This window comes from Xiphophorus couchianus, chromosome 7, assembly GCF_001444195.1.
Source record: "Xiphophorus couchianus chromosome 7, X_couchianus-1.0, whole genome shotgun sequence".
NCBI classification, from domain to species: Eukaryota; Metazoa; Chordata; class Actinopteri; order Cyprinodontiformes; family Poeciliidae; genus Xiphophorus; species Xiphophorus couchianus.
This window is the reverse complement of record NC_040234.1, coordinates 3758651-3779949: the sequence shown is the minus strand read 5'-3', so window position 1 is coordinate 3779949 and position 21299 is coordinate 3758651.

Below are 21299 nucleotides of genomic sequence, written 5' to 3'. Positions count from 1 at the left end.
CGGCGCCGACTTCTCAGTTCACAGTGAAAGATGGTTGTTTACAGCGGAAGATATTTCCGGTAAGCTTCATAGCGTTGAGCTGGCACATTACACACATCACAGACAAACATTAAGGACTGGGTGAAATGAAAAATGTCTAAAGAGTTCATGCCTCCAGGAAACAACTGTTTCTCAATAATGTAGAGTCCAGACTCTGTGTACGAAGTGAAGCTTTTATTGTGGCTTCCTTGTAGCACAAATGAGCAGACAACAGTTTCAGGGCCATATTGTTCACCTTTAAAAAATATAACAATTCTGCATTATTAAACCTTCTTTATGTCTGAATCATACACAGACACATAGAGGAAAGTACAGCCCTCTCAACCATCTCCCACCACTTCCCCAGGGTTACATATTAGACAGAATAATGCTGGCTCCTTCTCCTCCTCCCCATGTACTTAACCTCACACCTCACCTGTGTTGTCTGTGAGTCAACAGAGATACCAGCCGCAGAAATTCCCGCCTCAGCGGCCCGGGCGCCTCTGGGTTCGGCCGGCTCCGGGGACGCGCACGAAAGGAGGCGGAGGACTCGCGGGAAAAAACGTCTCCGTGGAAATGAGGCATCGTCCACCTTTGTGTGTCAATCCTGCCTCCTCTTCCCCAGCTGCTTTTTACACCTACGTCGTCCTCCACCTTCCAGCATCCCGCTCTCCCGTCTCCCTCCTCCTACTTCTCCATCCTCCTCCCTCAAAGTCCTGCTCAACATCAAAGATAAAAAATAACAGAGTGAGTGAGTGAGTCTTTTAGATGTAGTGGTAGTTTTTTTTTTTTTTTTTTTTTTGCGGAGGGTTATCGGTGAAATCAACTTTCGATTTTTTTTTTATTTTATTTTTTTTTACATTATGTAATGTTACATAACTTCATCTGTTACAGTGAAGTGCTTGACCCTGGGCTTCTGGTAACAAAACCTACATTTTTAGGTTTTTACCAATCAGATGCCAACAAGGCATGAAAGGGTAAAACCTGACATGGTCGCCATGGTGTTTATATGGGATAGTGGGGGAAAAAAAACTAAATAAAAACTTGCTTTACAGATGAGATACTGGTGAAATTCATGACTCAGTGTCTTGAACTTGAGAAAGAGCAGAAAGGAGATCATCGGTTGCGTTTCGATTTGCTATATTGCTGCGCAATTTGACATTTTAAAAATAAATGTGCTTAATGGAGAAACAGCATTGTTGGGAAAAAAACAAGTATTTTTTTGATAAAACGTTTTGGCGCAAGATGAGTTTTTCTTTTCTTTTTTTTTGGCTGAATCAAAATTGAGTTAATTCGCAAAGCAGCAACAGAATCAATTTTTTTAGTATCATATGAGCCACATGACCAACAACTGGATGTTGCCCCTGGCAACCGTAAACAGCAAGTGGAGGATGATGGCAACCCTTGTTTTTTAACGATTTATTGTGAGAACAAATTTATTTGCCTGTGATATTTGATGGTGTTTCTTCGACATTAGCAGAATATCGACATGGCATTTTGTCACAGAAATGCAGCTATTGGTGCCTGAACAATGGCACCAATAAAACTTCTCCTTCTATTCGAGGATTGGTCCAGTTGAAATTCTACCAGAAGAATCCAAATCAATGGGAGAAAACCCAGACTTGCTGTGAAGCGAAATTAAAATCGAGTGGAATTATGTAGGAAGGCAAAGGTCAGGCGAGTTCAGCCTATTAAAAACATAAAAACTGGAGAATCCTGGCAATTCTTTTCTTTACCCTCCCTTCCCTGTTTTTTTGGCTCGTTTCTCCTTATCTTTGTCTGCTCAGTGCCACATGCCACAACCCTGTCCTTTGTCAGCCACACCCAATATTTTAGTCAAGTAATCTTCAGATTGTTTGCCACAATCAGCACACGATTGTCGGAGAAACGCCCGCTGCGCCCAAATATCAGCAGGCCAATTCCACACAAGGGTTCGCCACCGCTTCTCTTAACAGCATATCATAATGAAAATTGTAGGTTTTAGAGCAGGAATAAAAAGGAAGGGAGGATAGAAAAGTGAGGAGCGCTGTTTGGTTTCCAAGCAACAGTTAACGCCGGGCGCAGCGAGAGCTGCAGGGTGGGTTCCTGAGTTCCCATGTTTCTGCCTTCGACTCCACATTCTCTTCCTGAGGAATTTAACCCGCCTGACCTCCCTGAATACGTCTGGCTTGTCTGACACGCAATCACAAGCGCACTGTAATCGAAAACTGTTATGAGAGCAAATCTCACTCCCTGTTTTATCGCCTCTTAACGGCAGAGGTGGCTCAGGTCGCGGAGCCGTGTGCGCGCTCCAGCATGTCAACGTCAGCTGAGGATGCTCGGACAAATCGAGCGTGTTCAGTGCCTCCCGCCGTGTGTTTCCGTGAATGACTTGTTAACGGTTTAAGCGGCGCAAATTGCCGCACGATTTAGCGAGTCAAACCAAGAACCCCGGCGCGGAGGCCCAAACGAAACAATTTGGACCCCAGCGGAGAGGCAAAAGTCTTGGCTTCGCTTGGACTCGCCACAGAAAGATGACATTACTCTGCCGAGATTGAAAAACAGCAATTAAGACAGGAAATGTGGAGAAAATGAAACAGAGCTGGAATTAAGGGAAGAAATGAAAAGACTCAGAAGAAGGAAAACTACATTTTGTCGTGTGTTCAGGAACAGACAGACAGCTTCTAGCCGAATAAGCTGAAATGTCTCCCTGCCACACACGTTTTGAAATGTAGCAAATAAATGTGCATCTGCTGCTGCCCAGTAGATGCACAGTTAGAACGTTATGGTGTGGTAACCCAATGCGAAATTACTGCTGTCTAACAGGTTTTATAGTGTTAAATAATTACAATTGAAATATGGAACCTGTTGTAAATATGTACAAACCACAAAGATGTTCTGAGTGGTGCTAAAATATAATTTTTTGTTAAAGCTACTTACTAGAAAAACATTATTCAAAGATTAAAATGTCTGTCGGAATCGTTGTAGACTGAGCTGTTTCCATCTCAACGTGGTGAACATCTCTGCTGCTTTTCCCCTTCATGACTGCTTAGGTAAGCCAACTTACCTAAACTTGTACATTTACCTAAACTTACAAGCTTAAGACTCTAGTAAGATGACAGGTAGCTACTCCATGTCATTATCAGGCTGATCTGATCGCGATTAAACCAAACTACCACAATGTTCATCTAATCTTCATCACGCCTCTTCAGGTTGAAAAGCCTGAAGAATATTACAGTCGTATCTAAAATGATAAAGTTCAAGTATAACAAGTATAACAAACTGTTTAACAAGATGGTTTCTTTCTTTCTTTTTTATTTTTTTCTTACCAAACTCAGAGAATTCCTGTGTACCTTTTTCTCCTCTCTCTCATTTTTGATCTTAGATGTAAACATCATGGGAAGCTCTTGACCTTTGTTAATGATTTCGTAAAGATGATTACCTAAGAAGCAAGTGCAATTGTTCCTCATGAAAGGTTTGGGAAGTAGAGTTAAAGGATCAAGTGTCTCGTTTTCAGGCCAAAGAAATGAGCCTATTTCCACAATGACACAAAACTAAGGCAGACTATGAAATGTTCTGTATTTTAAACACTAGATACTTTATATCATTTTCTATACTAGAGATTATTTTAATACACAACATTCATTCTAACAAAAAATAACCGATTACACAGTGTCAGTTTGTTAACCTGACAGGTATCAGGCAATTCAATGGTCATAGGTAAAAAGAAATAACTTAAAGGTGTAACTTTCCCATACAGCAAAACAATAACACTTGCTTATTAGTGTTAATATCCTGGATGTGTGCCTTGGATTCAGTTCAGCAAGCAAATGGAAAACAGGTTTGTTAGCGGTGTAAACAAGGACCTGCCTCCTGTGAACGTGTTCGGCGGCCATGCTGTTGGCGTAGGTTGCCATGGCTTCTGATTACTTCCTGGTCAGCTTCAGTCTTTCAGACATTTGTATTGATTGAATTAACACGATTTGTTAGCAGAAAGTGTTCATTACCTTTACTCGTTCTTATTTTATGTCATCCATAGCGCAGAATTTGGTACAGAAATGAGTTACTCACTTAATGACAGCAAGTCGCTAATGTTTAATTCTTGGCTGTTGCAAATATGGGAACTTTACTAACCTTTTTAAATTTTCCTTCACATGGAATATTTGCTGTTCAACATAGGAAACATTCAGTATTCCAGTAAACACAAGTAGTGAATCCATCAATCACGCAACTGTTAATTTATGCTTTTGCCATCTAGACGTTATGATACGTTGGGGCTTTGTTGTCACGGATTCACGGGTTACATGCATTGACTCTAAAGAGAAAGTCTCAAAAGGTTGATTTACAAAGACGCGAATGATAATGTGAGCCGGGCGATTGGCTGGGCGATTGTCTCAGAGTGTTTGCACGAGCAGATTTCTGCGCATGGGGATGTAGCTTGGAGGTGTATGGGGGATGAATAGCCAGAAGGCCGTCTGGGAGCAAGGCACACACTCCATCTGGACACACAGTCACTGTGAAAAAGAGTGTGAAAGAGAAGGATAAAGACACACACAAGGAGACCGAGAGAGCGCGAGAGAGAAGGTGAGAATATGATGTTTAATGAATTTTAAAAAGCAACCTGTAAAATTTCCTCTTATACACCAAGGTTCTTGTTCCACCATTATTTATGTTTTCATTAACTTATTTTAAAGAAGGTGATGAAAATCTAGTCAAGGAAAGTGACTAAATTAACAGTTTTTTTCCACTATCTTTTTTTTTTTTGGCTTGTGCTGAGAAAATAGGCGTCACACCAGTTAAGCGTTACGTGGTGAAAGTATAATTCTTGTATATTCTGTATAATCTGTGCATATAGCTCCAATGTTTATATTTATACGCAATATCTATATCTCTTTGTTATAACCCCTTATAGTCCATACATACATAGTCTTGTACATCTGTAAATAAATATTTATATCTCGTAGAGCACTTCTGGATAGATGCAAACTACATCTCGTTGCTTGTACTTGTGACAGTGCAATGACAATAAAGTTGAATTCTATTCTATTCTATTCTATTCTATTCTATAAGGTTTGAGTATTTTTGAGGGAGGACCAAAAAAAACAGACAAAAAGTACCAGTTATGTTAGAATTTCAGCATTTATATTTAATATTAAAATACACATGATAAGACATGTTGCTCTTCAAGGTTTTTCAGTCCTGCTTCAGGTTGTCAGATAGGCTCCGTTTAAAATCAGGAAGCTAAATGTCTTATTTAATTAGAAAGATATCAGGTTCAGTCTGCCAGGCGTATGAACATTTTTCAGCTCAGCTTTGTGCACATCAGACTCGTCTCTTCTCAGCGTCACACTTACCTGCACAGAAAACACAGCAGTCACCCATCACTGACCTTTGGGCAAGACGTTTCTTCATAAATGGCTACAGTCGCATCAGAAGTTTTTCAGTTTATGTAATTCACCAACAAATCACCTTCATGACATCATGGAGAATTGATCCGAGTTAAGACTGATTATGTAAACCAGCTTGATGAAGTTCAAACGTCTCGAGAAGAAAGCGAAGGCCACTCAGGGATGTGTTCTTGCGTAACGCTACATCTCGTTGCGATTGCAGCAGATTAGACCTTCTTTTAACGAAAGATTTCTTTTGTTACCTAATAAAACCACAATTTGGATACATTTATGTCTGAATTAGAGGAACCTTCACCACATTAGCACTCCATTAAAATAGGAAAAGCCATTGAACTCGTGAACAAGTTTGTTCACGCAACAAGTCATTGACAAAAAGCAGACCCACTTTCTGCTGTCTTCTTCTTCTTTGTGGTTTGCACCACTGGCAACATCTGGTTGTTGATCATGTGACACCTGTGATGGGGAAAAAGTGTTTCCATTGCAGTTTTGCGAAATAAACAAAATTAAATATGGCAAAAAAACCAAAAAACTCATCCCAGCGCCCCAACTTTTTATCAAAAAGCGAGTTGTTATTTTTCTAAATTCTCCTGTTTCCATTAAGCGAATTTATGTTTGGAATGTCAAATTGCGCAATTATATGGCCAATGGAAACACAGTTAGTGCTCCAAACTGCATTCCCTCCAGCCTAATGGGTGATCATAATGTTCTGTTATTTTCTTTTTTTTTTTGCTGTCCATCAAAAACATAATAACAAGAAAGAGAATTTCTTATGGGTTATGCTTTCTTGCATTATTAAGTCCATGGTTTGTGTTTTTTGTATATTCTGGGTTTTCTGTGTGAACCTTGTCTCCCGTTTTATTTTGTTGGATTCTCGCTTGTATAAATTAGTTTCCCCCTTCACTTGGAACTGATTTGTGAACCAGGACTCGTCTTTAATGTGCCAATTTCTCCTTTTGTTTGTGCGTCACTGTTTCCTTTTACCAGAACTTTTGTGTTAATTGCAACCTTATCAGCCATTTTGCCTCGATTTGGGTTTTCCCTCTCGTCAATAACTCAATTTTTCCAGCCATCTTACGCAACTCCGAGAGCTAATTTATTTATTAATTCTCAAATAAGTCTGATGGTTCAACAGAATCCGTTGTGGAAGTGTTTCACTAACAACCGACTGGTGAAGATGGGAGCTGAAAAATGAGAATAAGAAAAACACACGAAATAAAACATTTGGAGCCATTTGAAATGTCACCGTCACCAGATTTATACAAAGACACAGAAGGAAAGTAAAATGCAGCAGCTGCTGCTGCTGCTGCTCCGTTCGGCTCATTTCTGCCCACTGGTTGTTTCCTTTGAGCAAGAATGCTTTGGAAAAGTTCTCATACCCCTTCAAGTTTTTCACAGTTTGTAATGTTACAAACACAAACCTCTTTTCATGCATTTTATCTGAATATTTCTATTGGGTCAACACTGAAAATCTGAAAAGTTGTAAAAGAGAGAAACAATCTGTTCTCTTAACTTACAGACTGTTCTCTTAAAATATATATAAAAATATATATAAAAAATGACATTTATGAGAATCTGAATGCTTCCATTTTGTCTTTCACTTTACTGCTGGTACACTTGAGTTTCCCCCTTGTGAGACGATAAAGAATATTCTATTCGATTCTATTCTACTGTATTAATGATTAATGATGAATCAAGCAGCAAACGTCTTTCGAAAATATATGTGAATAGAAAAATAAGCTAATTCTGTCAAACATTGCTATTTGATAAATACAACTTAAGGGACAGCATGATGTAAAATTGACATATTTTTCTTTGACTTTACATCATGTCATAATGTTATCCCCTCAACAAAAACATACCTTTATTCTTTGACGCATGTTTGCAAAATCCTTTAATCTCACATGGCAACCATTCAGCTGTGCAAAAAGCCTGGGCGGACCTAGCTCCGCCTTCAACGGCGAAGCTCCTCCTCTGAGCTGCAGTTTTCGAGTTTTTCCCCTCTCAGCTCCTTCAGACTAGCCAGCAGCAATTAGCAAACACCTGGTGGAACTGAGCATCTGCTGAGCTCATTATAGGAGCTACTAATCTGTTGAGCGCTGGTAAAAACTTTGTTAACGAGTTAATAGAGGAGCCATGTTGTGATGACTTCCGGAAGGTGGAGTTTCATAAAGAGCAGGAGCTTCTTAAAGAAACAGAGGCCCAATTTCAAGGCATTGAATTACAAAGCAAATTTTGTTAAAGTTATATTTGATATATAAAATAGTGTGCCTGGAAACCACATAATAGTTCCTCTTAAATATTATTTGAAAGGTTCTTCCTATTTGTATCATTTTTTTTAACAGCGCCCCACCACTTCCATGAAAGTAATAGTAATAATTTAAAAAGAGTTCAATTCAAGCATAAAGTAGAAAATGTAATGAGGTATTATGTTTACGTTTATAGTTTTGCATTTAGGTCAAAAAACCTTTTGAAATGTTTTCCAACAGTAAATCGACTGAAAACACATCTAGTTGATAATGCTAATGAACGCCTTCGGATTCAGTTACTCCCAAAAGTGCCAGCGAGTGAACAGCGGTCCCTCCAAGACCGTCCATTTTCACTTTGCTAAATAACATCACAGATCAGAGCAGCAATTTTAAACAGGAAACAAATATCCCACAGCAGCTGCAGTCGGTGGACTGAGGCATCGACGCGTACCGACTGACGTTCAAACCATTTCCACATAACAGTCGTTTATTTCTGGGTCAGTCTGTTCGATGGGCTAGCGAGCCCACTCTCACATGTACGTCATTCCAAATCTCGCAAACTTCCAGAAACATGGATGCAGAGGTGTTGAGAGAGCTGACCTGTGGCCTTCCAACCAGCGCTGGCTGCGTTATGTAAGGGCAGCAGTGAGTGCTAGTCAGATCCTCCTACAGATGCCTGAGCAGTCACGACTAACGCCGATGTTCTCCATCCATCCACTCAGCCGGGCTAACACCGACTGCAACTTACCCACACACACACACACACACACACACACGCACACGCACACACCCCCCCACACACACACTTCACCTAAACTGGTGCGCTTGGTCCGGAAATTGGCACGGAAAAATAAAGGGCATATGTTTAATTCAAAGAAAAAAATCATCTTGGAAGAAGAATGATGCATTACAGACACATAAAATCTTATAAAGTATTTTTGGTCTAGTTTCTACTGTAAATATCTTGACAAAACTAACATACAAGTAAATGTTCAGCAAGATATTTATGTCTGTCAATCTGTTAAAATAAGCTCATACATGAGCTTATTTTAACGTTGACAGATAATTTCACCTCTAAACAGACATTTTTTTCCATAAATGGAATAATCTGTCTAGACATTTTTAGTATCATTAAGGAATTATTCACTTTAAACAAGCTCCTATATCTTGATGTAAGTTAGTTTTGTCTTATTCCAAGTATTTTTCACAGTTGTTGTCGCAGAAAGCTGGAGGGAAGATGAGAAAATAGAAACAGAATAACTGAATTGAAACTTTTCAATCAAAATCCAATCAGGTCTCCCATCATTGTAAAATGTAGGCAAAAATAATTTACTGGAATGTTATGTTGCCATGCTCGTCTTTCTGGTTGGCTGATGGTCAAATTCATGGGGCTGCTTTGCTCTTCAAGTTAGCGTAGCTAGCTGTCAGATACTTGTCCTGATAAATCAGCCCTGAATTCCTTAATTTTAGGAGACTGGAGATTGACCCAATATTTACATGAGAAGAAGACATTTACCTTCCTCAGAAAATGCCTAAAACTCAACAATAGTCACCCCACTATTGCCCACTTAACAACTTTCTTGCTTTATTTTTGCAACATTTCAGACCAAAACCAGAATTGGCTGGTCAGGGCTTTTAAAGATCAGTGATTGGCAACGAGCCAGATAAATGCATCGCTGGACCCTATTGAACGATGAACAAAAGTGTGGAAAAAAGACAACATTTTTAAAAAATCTGTTTTTTTTTACATATTCAGTAACATTGTCAGTTTGCTAAAGGCGTCCCTGAAACAGTAGCCAACGCTGTTTTGGAAAAGTTTGGGAACCAATGTACTAAGATATTTGCACTAGGAGCAAAAACACTTGGTAGGATTTTATGTTTTTGCAGTGTAGAAAGGTTTTGTAGTTCAGGATGAAGGAAACAGGGTGAGTTGAACATCAGAACGCTCATCTGTATTTTCCCAAATCTGACGGGACAAAGTCCCTCACCTAAATGCCCCCCAGCCCCCCACCACACACACACACACACACACACACCGCTCAGAGTACGCAATCGCCTGGCACGGTTGGCTTGGACTTGTTCTAAAGAACTCCCTCAGATCTCCCGTCTTTCCACAAACACGGTTTCCGGTCGGAAGCGAAGGCTGATCTCAGCGTTGGACCGAGCAACACGAGTCACCTCTGGAAGCATCGGCTCCTCCAGGCTCTGAGAAGCCCCATCGCTGAGAATAGCATGCAGATCCAGCCCACCGTCAGATGTTCTCTGTCTGCAGGGAGAGAGAGAGAAAGATGAACCCTGATGAATAAATATGAAGATAACCTGCACCTCTGCTATACTGTGCTTTTTTTTCTTTTCTGTTCCCATTTCCCAAATGGTTCCACTGGAGAGATGGTTAAAGAAAGAAAGAAAGAAAAAATAATGTCAGATTTTCAAAAGAAGCCTCTGGGCTATTGTGTTTGCCTGTGTGTGTGTGCTGTTTTTTTTGTTGGAGGATTTGTTTCGAGTGTGTGTGTGTGTGTGTGTGTGTGTGTGTGTGTGTGTGTGTGTGTGTGTGTGTGTGTGTGAGTGCGTGGGCGGCACAGTGTAGGAGTGTGCTGTAGCTTTTTGACAGAGCCTCCAGTAGCGCGTATTTGTGAATCTTTTGTTTTATTCGCCATCACTTTATCGGCGCTGCGGTAATCACACCTACCAGGGTCCGCTCAAGAGCGGCCGCCTCTGAACGAAGAGCAGCAGAACGGAGCTCTTTACGCGACTCATTTCCCTAACCAGCCTCAGTCATGCAAGACAAATGCCGGATTGTCATTTTTTGACACTGATTTAACAAAACAATCGGTATTACAGTACAAAAATGAAAAAAAAACCAAAAAAAACAAAAAGGGAGAAAGTCTGCCGCAAACAAAACTGAAAAACAACAAAAAAAAGGGTGAAAAGTCGGTGTTAATGAAGTACATATGAGTGGAATTTGCTGCAACGGCGAAGTCTGCTGTGAATATGAAAACACTTTGAGGCAAATATTACATCCTGGCTTCATTGGAAAGAGGTGTGGGTGGGGGATCAATTCATTCAGGGCCAAACTGCACCTTGTTGTGACTACGTGCGGCTCTGTCGTGACAAAGACAACCAGACACAACAAGGTGAAGCGTTTCACTCAGAAAAAAAATGACAGACTGCCGTGTAAGCAGAGGCTCCTCAGACTGAATGTTTTGGCTCAGTTGTTGTTGAGTTTCTTTAAGCGGCATTTTAAATCTGCGTTTCTCAACCTTTAAACCCATTTAATGAACACTCAGACCACGTAGCTTGAAACTGCCCCCACAACAACACAACATCTTTACTCATGTACAACCTGATATGGAAATATTAGTTATTGTTGTCTTCTTTGTTCATCCTAATGTTTGGTGAATGTGACTGGTCTTGACAAAACCATGAAGAAGTCTACTCGGGGCGTTTTCAGTCACTTACAGAGTCTGAAAGTGTGGATTCCAAGTTTGTTTTCTTTCATCCAGGCGTAAATAATCATTTTATTTAAGATGCAGATGCAGTTAGTCAGCGTGGGGCGCAGCGCTGCTCACATCACACTCAGCACAGACGTAGACCTGCGCGTCGGTGGGATGCCTTGTACTGTAATAGTGTTCTTAAGACAAAGGTTTCCTGAGAAACTGAAAGATATTCCTGCAGGCATGAATTGCTCCGATCATATAACTTAGTCCTGGTGTCGTTTCTGTTCCAATTGTATCTTCAGCTTTTCTTTTTAGTGACCCGGTTATAAGATGCTTATCCACTATTATTTTTAAACACATTTCTCTGGTAAGCTAACTGTACGCTTCGCACTTTGAGCTCACGTCACAGCAAATATTGTTTACATGCAGCACCTTGCGGACCACTGGAGGGTGCCTGCGGACCACCAGTGGTCCGGGGACCACATTTTGAGAACGACTGATGTAAATAAAGGACTAGGTCAGTTTTCTTTTTTCAAAGTGAGCTTCACGGAAGTGGAGCAGCTGGTCAGTACGTCCTGTTTTATCTGCTTTTGTAGTAGAGTTTAGATTGGGCCTAAAAAACGGACCCAAGCCGATAAGCACAGCGTTTGACCGTGATCCGACCCGACTGGTCAACTTCAATTAGACACGGGAAAATCTGGGGGAAATGTCTGAGAATCACATTTCAGATTTCAGTGCTCTGTGAGCCACAAGTCATCAGATAATTATTAGCCGAGTCACAAAGTAGGTCATGCCGTCAGTTTCCCTTTCAGTTTCAAGGATCGGTTTCCTGCATTCTGAGGAGAATGAATCATCATCCTTGCAAACAGATAGTTTGCATAGTGTTGCAAGAGATTGTTGTTATTATTGAGTCATATCTGAATACTCTGTGTAAATAATGCAGCAGTGGTATAAATGGGTTTTATACATAAATGGGTCTTTGTTCACACTTCAGAACTTTTCAAAATGTCAAAAAGGTCCATGGCAGCCTGCTATGTCTCAGAAAACTATTCTTATTAATACTCTTCTATGTTTAGTTATATCCCAGTTTTGTTCAGATGTTTTCTGAAACAGATTGATGATCCTGAAATGTATCGTTTATTAAGAACAAAGTTGGAATGCTTATCCCTCAGGATAAGAAAAGTGAAGTTATTTTCAAAGACCTGTTGTTGAAAACTTCCCAGTTCAAATCTTTTCTTTATTTTTTAGTAAAAATTAAACAGTTATTTATTTATCACATGTTGCTTTTATGTCAATAGATAATAATTACATAAATTCAGAAACATAAAAGTGATAAAACACAACGTGTCCTACATCCATTTAGGTACCAAATTGTTATAAAGTCAATTATTTTCTCATTCACTGATAAAAACCTGGAATAATTTATGAAAAATGACTAAAACTATTATTAATAGTAGAGGCAGCAAACAAAGAAAAAGCTTCCTGGTCTTAAAAGGCATTTTCTCTTCGTAATGAATCTCTAAGTGTGTTTGTCTTGCTAATGTGAAAGTTTAAAATGAGGTTTAAAAGCTTATTTAAATTTTAAAAATTTGTTTCTCATACAGTGATAATGGAGAAAGCTAGACCTTTATGACACTACTCATTTTCAACAAATGTAACAAGTCGTGTAGCTAACTGATTTTCTCACCTGAAACAACATCAAGCTGAATGCAAACATCACTGGTAAAAAATAAAACAACAAAACATCATCTAAAGTCCAAATCCAGCTGCTTGACCGTCAATTTAAACAACAATCTGGTACGGGTGAAATCTGAGCAGCTCCGCTTTTATGATGCATTCATAATGCATCATCTCATTCACTTAATCACCTTACACACAAAAATAAAAACCTAAAAAAACCCAGAAAGCAGCTCCAACTCAGTAATTGGTCAAAAGTAGTTGTATAAAGTTTGTTAAACTTACTTTACGTTTGTTAAAGTTGACAACTTAATAAATGAATGTGGATAAACTTAATTTGGTTCCTTGTGACCAGTTAACACAATATATGTAAGTTGGATCATTTGTTTTCTTTTTTCAGTGCTGGATTGTTAAAACGAACTCCAAAGTGACTCGGAACCGTTTTGATTAACGAATGTCTGCAGTCTTAAATAACACAGACCATTTTCAGCTGGTTCTGTAGTTTCATATTCCATCCATCCATCCATCCATCCATCCATCCATCCATCCATCCATTTTTGTTTCTGTTGATGAAAACAAACGGATAAACGTACTGAATCATGGTTTAAAGAGTACATTTACGCTACTACTGACTGTCTAATGTTCTTGGAAAGAAAAACAAAATCCCAGTAGATCATCAGTTCTTCCTATTTGTGTGAACAAGCACAAGGTGCAGCTAATGAACTTGCCAGTGTGTGTATCTGACAAGAGGAAAGCTCCAGGTTTGTTTGCAGTGCTGCCAGCTAGAATGATTTTTTTATTTGCCTGCAGCTAAAACCAAGACTAGCACTAGTCCTACTAGTCAGGCAGAGAAGAGAAACATGAGGAAGGAGACAGATGTGGTAATGGTCCCTAGAATAGCTTTGGGCACTGGCAGGTTCATCTTCACCTTCATCGTCTTCGTTCTACTCAGCGGGGAGACGGCTGATAGATATGTTGTGTTTATTGGCTGTGCAAGAATACACAGCAGGACAACCAAGGTTAGTATGACTATGGAGTCGTGTGTTTCACCGGCAACAGGAACAGAAGCTTCTCAGAGAGCAGCTAGTCTGAAAACCATCAGTCTGTTTTTGCTTTTTTTCCCCCATTTGAACAAATTAGGACGCTCTATTGAAACATGTTTTGGGAAATTTTTCACAACACCGTTAAAATCAGCGGTGTCCAAAAGTGACCACAGGTCTGGAACAGGAAAGACACAAACCTAAAACAATTGATGTCCCCCAAAAATGTGGAGATTTTGGGGGGCTTGTGCCTGCTCTTTAAATACAGCGAAATATCAGTCGAAAGCCCTTTTTATGTTTTGGATCATATACCGATTTTATAAAAATTGAGTTTTTTGTTGAGTAGGCAAAACAACAAAAACAAAAACAAAAAAAAACTAAATAAATTTTAGAATTTTTAATTTAATGAATGTTGGGTCAGATCATCCTGTTATTCCGCCAGCCTGTTTCCTCATGTTCCTCTCATCCTGTATGACTTTAGATTCACCCCTGGACTTTAGCTTTTGTAAAGTATCATTTTATTTATTTATTGCTCATTTTTGGAAGTAAACAGTTCATTTTCCACCTGCCTGCCTCCTCCCTGCATTTGGATTCCTGCACGTCACTATTTTCTAACTCAAATATCTCAAGGCTGAGTGGGATAAAGTTGCCTCAGGCTGATTCAGACTCTGGTAGATGGCAACAAGAACCCTCTCAATGACGTTTTTTTTAATTGGCTAAGATTAGCTATCCAGCTAGAAAACACTTTTTTTTGTTGATCTTTTGTTAAAAATGTGATACACTGTGATTTCTTGTGTGGTTTAAGTGCAATCAAATCAAAATGAATCAGTTGTTCAAATTTGTTTCACAACTGTAGCCTGTGTGAAAGTAAAATGAAGCTCACTCACCAAATCATAGCTACTTCTAAAGGTTTAAAACAGAAATAAAACATTAGCTTCCATCCATTGGTTGCCAACCTTAGGGTGGCAGGTGGCATAATGACTAACTTCTTTTTCCTCTTCCTCTTCTGCTCTTCACAAACACATGGAGCAGGGGACAGAAACGAACGCTACAATATCTGACACCAAGAAGCAGTGGAGACTCTCACACTCCCACTTGATATTTAACAAGTGCACAGTACATTTGATAACTACAGGAACCATCTTCTTATTTTAATGTTACACAGGACTCCACAGTACAATAATCTTTCACAGAGCAATATGATTTTGCGACTTCTACATTAAAAAAAAACAACAAAAAAAGCGATTTAGCTATCTACAGTCTCACCTTTGCCTTCTCCCAAAATGGGAAGCGCTGCAGATAAGAAGCGCTAACACTGTTTAGAATGCTTGGTTCACTAATGTAACTTTAAGATAGCTCTGAATGTTTTATAGGGAGGTTTTGTTAGTATTTGGTATAAGTCAATTCATTACCTGTTGAAGTTGTTCCACAGAAATATAAACAGCCCCGAAGAACAGAAAGCACAGAGGAAACCTGGCAAAAGAATGAAGCAAAAGATTTGAAAGACCCTTGAAAAATAGTGTGAGAATTCTCTAAAGACCGAAAAACAAAAAGCAAGAAACTACGAATCACTTAACCAACTCAAGAATTGTCGGTGTTTCCTGTCTGATAGATCGGGGACCAAAGTTGCAACATTTGTTGAATTTTCAGCAGGCGGGGTTCGATTTTACACTGCATTGTGTCAAACCAACCAAATCCCTTGAAAAACCTGTTCCCCTCCTCGCCTGTGGTGGCGCTGCACCAAGAACCACAGAAGGAAAGTTGTACGATTTCTCTTTTGTCGTTGGTAAAAGACCATGAGTCCTTTCTCCCGCTAGCGCAAGAATCTCGTGTCTGATTTGGTTGCATTTTCCCAGAATGCCCAGCGCTATAGTCGCCTTCCTACTTTTGGAACCGTCTCCAGTCCGCTTGCATTCACGTATGAATTCGAACCGCACCAGAGTTCACCTGAACTGAACCCAGACCTCGGCTTTGAGGTGGAGCAGAGTTTGCTTTCTGAGTCCAGATCAGAGTTTGGTTGCAGCTAAGGATGAAGAAGGTCTGAGCTAAACGATCTGAGTGTCCCCATGCGGTCAGTCAGCTTTATACATTTGCCAGCATCCTCCACTAATGCTTTTCTTTTCTTTAACCTGGCTTTCTCAGTCCCTCCTGGTCTCCTCCTATCCATATCTACTTGCTAGTCAGCGGCTTCATCTGGTTTTCCACCAGGTTTTGGGCAGATATGGGATCTTGGAGTGGACTTAACCAACTGTGAGTTTTTCAGGAGTGTTTTTCTCCCAAACTCCCAGAGCTGTCCAGAGTTCTAGTAGTTTTGGGTTTTTCATGACAGTTCAATTCTATTTGGTTGTGACTTTTTTGTTTGTGTAATTCAGTTAGTTTTATTTAGTTTTTAGATTGTCTTTGCTAGGTTTTATTAGTCATTACCCACAACCAAACTTCTAATAAAATTGACTTTTTTTGTTGTGGTTTTTGCATTTTTGTTGACCCCTCTGGGTTACCGTAACACCAAGAACAAAAGCCAGAACACAAGTTTTGGTGGCATTTAAGTGCCCACTATTTAAGTACGAAATATTAAGTTAATCAATAATTTAAAGTTGAAACTTGTTGAACTTATTTTCCAGGATGTTGACAGGGCAGCCCATTGTGTAAAAACCTCGTAACGTTTCCATGAAACGATTTCTAAATCAAGCTTTTCCTTACAACTGAATATTTACATTTCCAGCAGAACTATTTGTTGCTTCATAACCTGCTCTGTGTATTTAATAAGCAATATATTGTATTCAATCACAAAATTAATCATCTTAAAATAAGCTGCCATGTCATTAGTAACCAGTTACTAAGCAAGAGTATTTTACATATTTTTCTTGTAAAGAAAACACAACTTGAGTCCCTTTTTACAATACAACACCGGTGTGCAACGGTTTTGTGTCATAGAGAAATATTTTCATGTCTGTGGATGAAAATATAGTTCTGGATGAAATTAGGAGTCCACTTTTAATGATTGTTTGTTTTGGGGTTTTTTTTGGTTTTACTCTTTACAGGTTTACGTTTGAGAAAAATGAACTTTGTTCTTTCAATCAATCAATCAATCAATCAATCAATCAATCAATCAATCAATCAATCAATCAATCAATCAATCAATCAATCAAATTTTAGTTGTGTAGCACATTTCAGCAGCAAGGCATTTCAAAGTGCTTTACATCATTACAAACACAGAAACACAATGCAACATAGAATCAACAATCAAAACACAGCATTAAGTCAAGTTCCATCAATAAATTTATAATTAATTACGTTTCAAATACAATCCTAAACAGGTGGGTTTTTAGTCGAAATTTAAAAGAAGTCAGTGTTTCAGCTGTTTTACAGTTTTCTGGAAGTTTGTTCCAAATTTGTGGTGCATAGATGCTGAAAGCTGCTTCTCCTCGTTTGGTTCTGGTTCTGGGGATGCAGAGCAGAACCAGAACCGGAAGACCTGAGAGGTCTGGAAGGTTGATACAACAACAGCAGATCTTTAATGTGTTGTTCTTTTATACTATCAACTACTGACAACATGTCTCTGAAATTCCAAGCAAAAATATTGTATTTATTTGCAGAAAATGAGAAATGGACAAAATAACGAAAGAGATGCAGTGCTTTCATATCTCAAATAATGCAAAGAAAACAAGTTCATATTCATTTTAAAACAACAGTATTAATGTTTTTAACTCGGGAAGAGTTCAGAAATCAATATTTGGTGGAATAACCATGAAGTTTTCAATGGGGTTTATTGCAGTGGTCTCTCTCTCTCTTTATATATATATATACTGTATATATATATACTGTATATATATATATATATATATATATATATATATATATATATATATATATATATATATGTGAGACAAATCAAGAGACAGAGTCTTGCGTTACCCTGTGCAGACAGATGAGAAGTCAATGATGTGTTGTGTAATAAGGGAAGCAGATTTCTGCCTCATTTATCCTGCCAGAACTCCCAGGATCTCCCGGCTTCTCTCAACGGCCACGGTTAATGGATCCGATCTGCACAGCACCTCGCAAGCTCTGACATCATCTAACACCAGCGCAACCATTTAACGCTGGATGTACTTTCTGCCAAGGCAGTCGACCCTTAACTGATGAAACACCAAATCCATTTAAAAGCTGAGCAATGATGTTTAAGGCTGTGACATGGCTGCCTGCTATTCTAACACCATTATGTGTTTTTACATGGTCTCAGGTGCCAGCAGCTGAACAAATGTCACATTTTCTTCCGGAGGAAGAACCCCGACTTCATTCTAATGTCAGGTTGTGTAGTTTATTAAGATCAAAACAGCTTTCTTCACATGTTAAAATCATTACGCTAATTATAACATTAAGTATAATCTTTTGTAATTACGAAAGAAGTCTTTAAATATATTAAAGGAGCAGTAATATGTATTTTCCAGGCACAAGGGGGCATTTTATAGCACACTCAAATAACTATGTTACGTTATAAAGATGTTGTGAACATCAAAGAAATTTAATTTAGTCATTTAACGCCTTAAAATTGGGCTTCTGTCTCTTTAAGAAGCTCCTGCTCTTTCTGAAACTCCGCCTATAGGAGGTCGTCACAACAGCGCTTCACTTCTGAGCTAGATCAGTTTACCCCGTGTTCCACCGCCGCTTCATCTCAACTTCGGTTCAATCAATCAATCAATCAATCAATCAATCAATCAATCAATCAATCAATCAATCAATCAATCAATCAATCAATCCAAGACTTAATTACGATCCCTTCAAAGACAGAGGAAGTTTTCAACATTTCATAAATAAGCCTGACAGATTCTGTCAGGCAAAGGAGCATTGACTCCCAGCAACACCTCACTTCTTAGAAATCTGTTAATCCACACAGAGGTGTGAAGATGTATTTCAAAATCTGGTAAAAACTATTTTATAACCACATTCTTGGGAAGAGTTTCTGTAGTGGAAACCTGCTGTAAATGTTTTTTTGGGGGCGTGGGGAGGGTTTGATGATGGGATGTTTTATATTTACAATAATGCAAATTATCTTCTGGTGAAATTAGTGTCTTGTCCAAAGAAAATCTGAGAGAAAAGCTGATAAATTGAATTATTGACTTACCAGAAGGTTTCAACTATTCCATGTCAAGAAATAGATATCAGTGTAAAATTACAGCTCAGACTCTTAGGAGTAGAAACAGATCAAACGTTCTGCTTGTGGCAGAGAAATCGGTGACGCAAGAATGTTTTTATACTTAGGACTGTGCAAAGGTCAGTCATTAAAACTGTGGTTATTACACTGAAGTTCAGTAAAACTGACTCTTTTAAATGCATAGTTTCTCTGACAACCTTTCTGTAGGTGTGGCTTGAAGAAGTAATGACCAGAAGTGGGCTCATTGTGAAACCTTCCCTTTATCAATATTTTGCTAATGTCAAAAAAACAAAATTTTGCAATTGTGGTGTTTCGATTAAATAAGAAACTCACTTAAAATCACACATGAATAAGTTTGTTCACAAGGTCAGTCTTTAAAAAAATCCTCCTACCACTTCCTGTTGTCTTCTTTGTCGTTTCCACCAGTAGTAACATCTGATTGTTGATCGTGTGACTCGTGATGTGGTTTCGCAAAACACACGGCCGAAAAAACTGCTCATCCTAGAGCAAAAGAATCACCATTTTCCCTTAACCAAATTTAATTTCACAATTTCAATTATATGGTCAACAGAAATGCAGCTAGTGTTGGAAAAGAAATTATATAAAACAACATGAAGATCAGCACGCCTCCCGACCCCATTAGGGACAAGGGTGTACAGAAAATGGATGGATGGAACATGAAGGTCCAGATAAAATGTTTTTTTAAAAATCAAACGGCAGAAAACTGAAACCTCAGAGACGATGTGGACTCTGCCATGCCGAAGAAACAGAAAAACGTCGTGGGAAACTTAAGGTCTTCGGCACCGAGCAGCCTTGTGACTGCGTAGGTGTCGGGGCCAAACACCGTTCTGCTGCTTTGCAGGGAAAAGGTTTATTATCGGCAAAGATGATGCGCATCATCAGGACCTTTATCCTAACAGTGTTTTAACCTGAGAGTTAATTTTACCTGCCTTTTTGAAATGCCCACACATAATGATGCACACAGAGAGGGAGAAGGTCTGCTTTGGTGCTCCGAGCAGAACAGATTTTATTTAGTACACGGGAAAAAATGTCTTGTTATAAATGAAATAATCTACTAATGGAACTTGCAGTTTTTTCATCAATATTTAGGAACGTTTGACTCTAAAGAAGCTCCTATGCCGTCATGTGAAGCGACTTTTAAGTTAGTTTTGTCTCATTTCAAGTGCACCAAGATGGTTTCAATAGAAATTAGACCAAAATTACTTTGTCAGAGTTTGGGTTTTTGCAGCATGGACTCAATTAAACCTGGTTGTCCCCACATAGACGCTTGACCTTGCTGAAGTAACTTTTTACATTTTATTGCCTTACAAACATTTGTCTGTATTTTATTTGGATTTCAGATGATAGACAGATAAACACAAAGTCACACTTATTGGCAGGTGGATGCCAGTGTTTTCATTTTTCTTCCAATCTGCAAAATGTTGAGTGCATTTGAATTTTTGCAACAATAAAAACTAGTAAATGTGAAAGTGCATTACACCACTGTCTGATTCACAATTTTCAACTGGATTTCAAACCATGTTAGTTGTTCCATGAAATGAGCTAAAAAGTCAAATAAAATCAAACTGAATGAACTGTATTGAAATGCAGTGAATTCAATTAAATGAATTTGATTTTTACTGGATTTTTTTGTGTCACTGGATATTAATTAGAGTCAAATTTTACGGGCTTTTAAATTCATTTTTTAAAATATTCTTCAAACCCTCTCCTTCAATTTTCTTTCTTTTATTTAAAAAAAAATACAAGTGAAGTAGGACTGAATTTAATTTTTGTAGCCAAAGTTGAATCAGAAGTGCAAAGAACAGTCTGATCAGAAAATCTAATCTTTATAGAGATTTCTCACATGAAGCTCACACGTTGCAGCCAGAAGACAACACAAAATGTGAAATAATAATGTGACCATTTTATTAGCCAGTATTTCATATCTGGAAAAGTCCTGGAATAGGAACAAAGTGATCACACGATTTGAGCGAAGAAAGTAACTTCCAACTTGAGAAGCTGAAGAGTGGATTGATAGCGTGAAGAGAGCTGAACGCGGGCACGGCCTGGACTCCTCTGAGCGCCACTTTAATTACACAATTAACTAGGACATTTTTCATGAGAGCAACACAGTGCATCCTTCCAAGAAAAAGTGGTTTTTACCTCACTGCTTAATGCACACTTAATTACACCAAGACAACAAGGTCTTGGAGCTGTTAATGACTTTTTTTTTTTTTTTTTTGTGAGGCTTTAGTCTGTGATTTTGGACAGTTTAAACAGCAAAAACCTGAACAGTCAAGTTTTTTTGGCAAATTAGCTTGACTGCAAAAAGTAAACAGTAA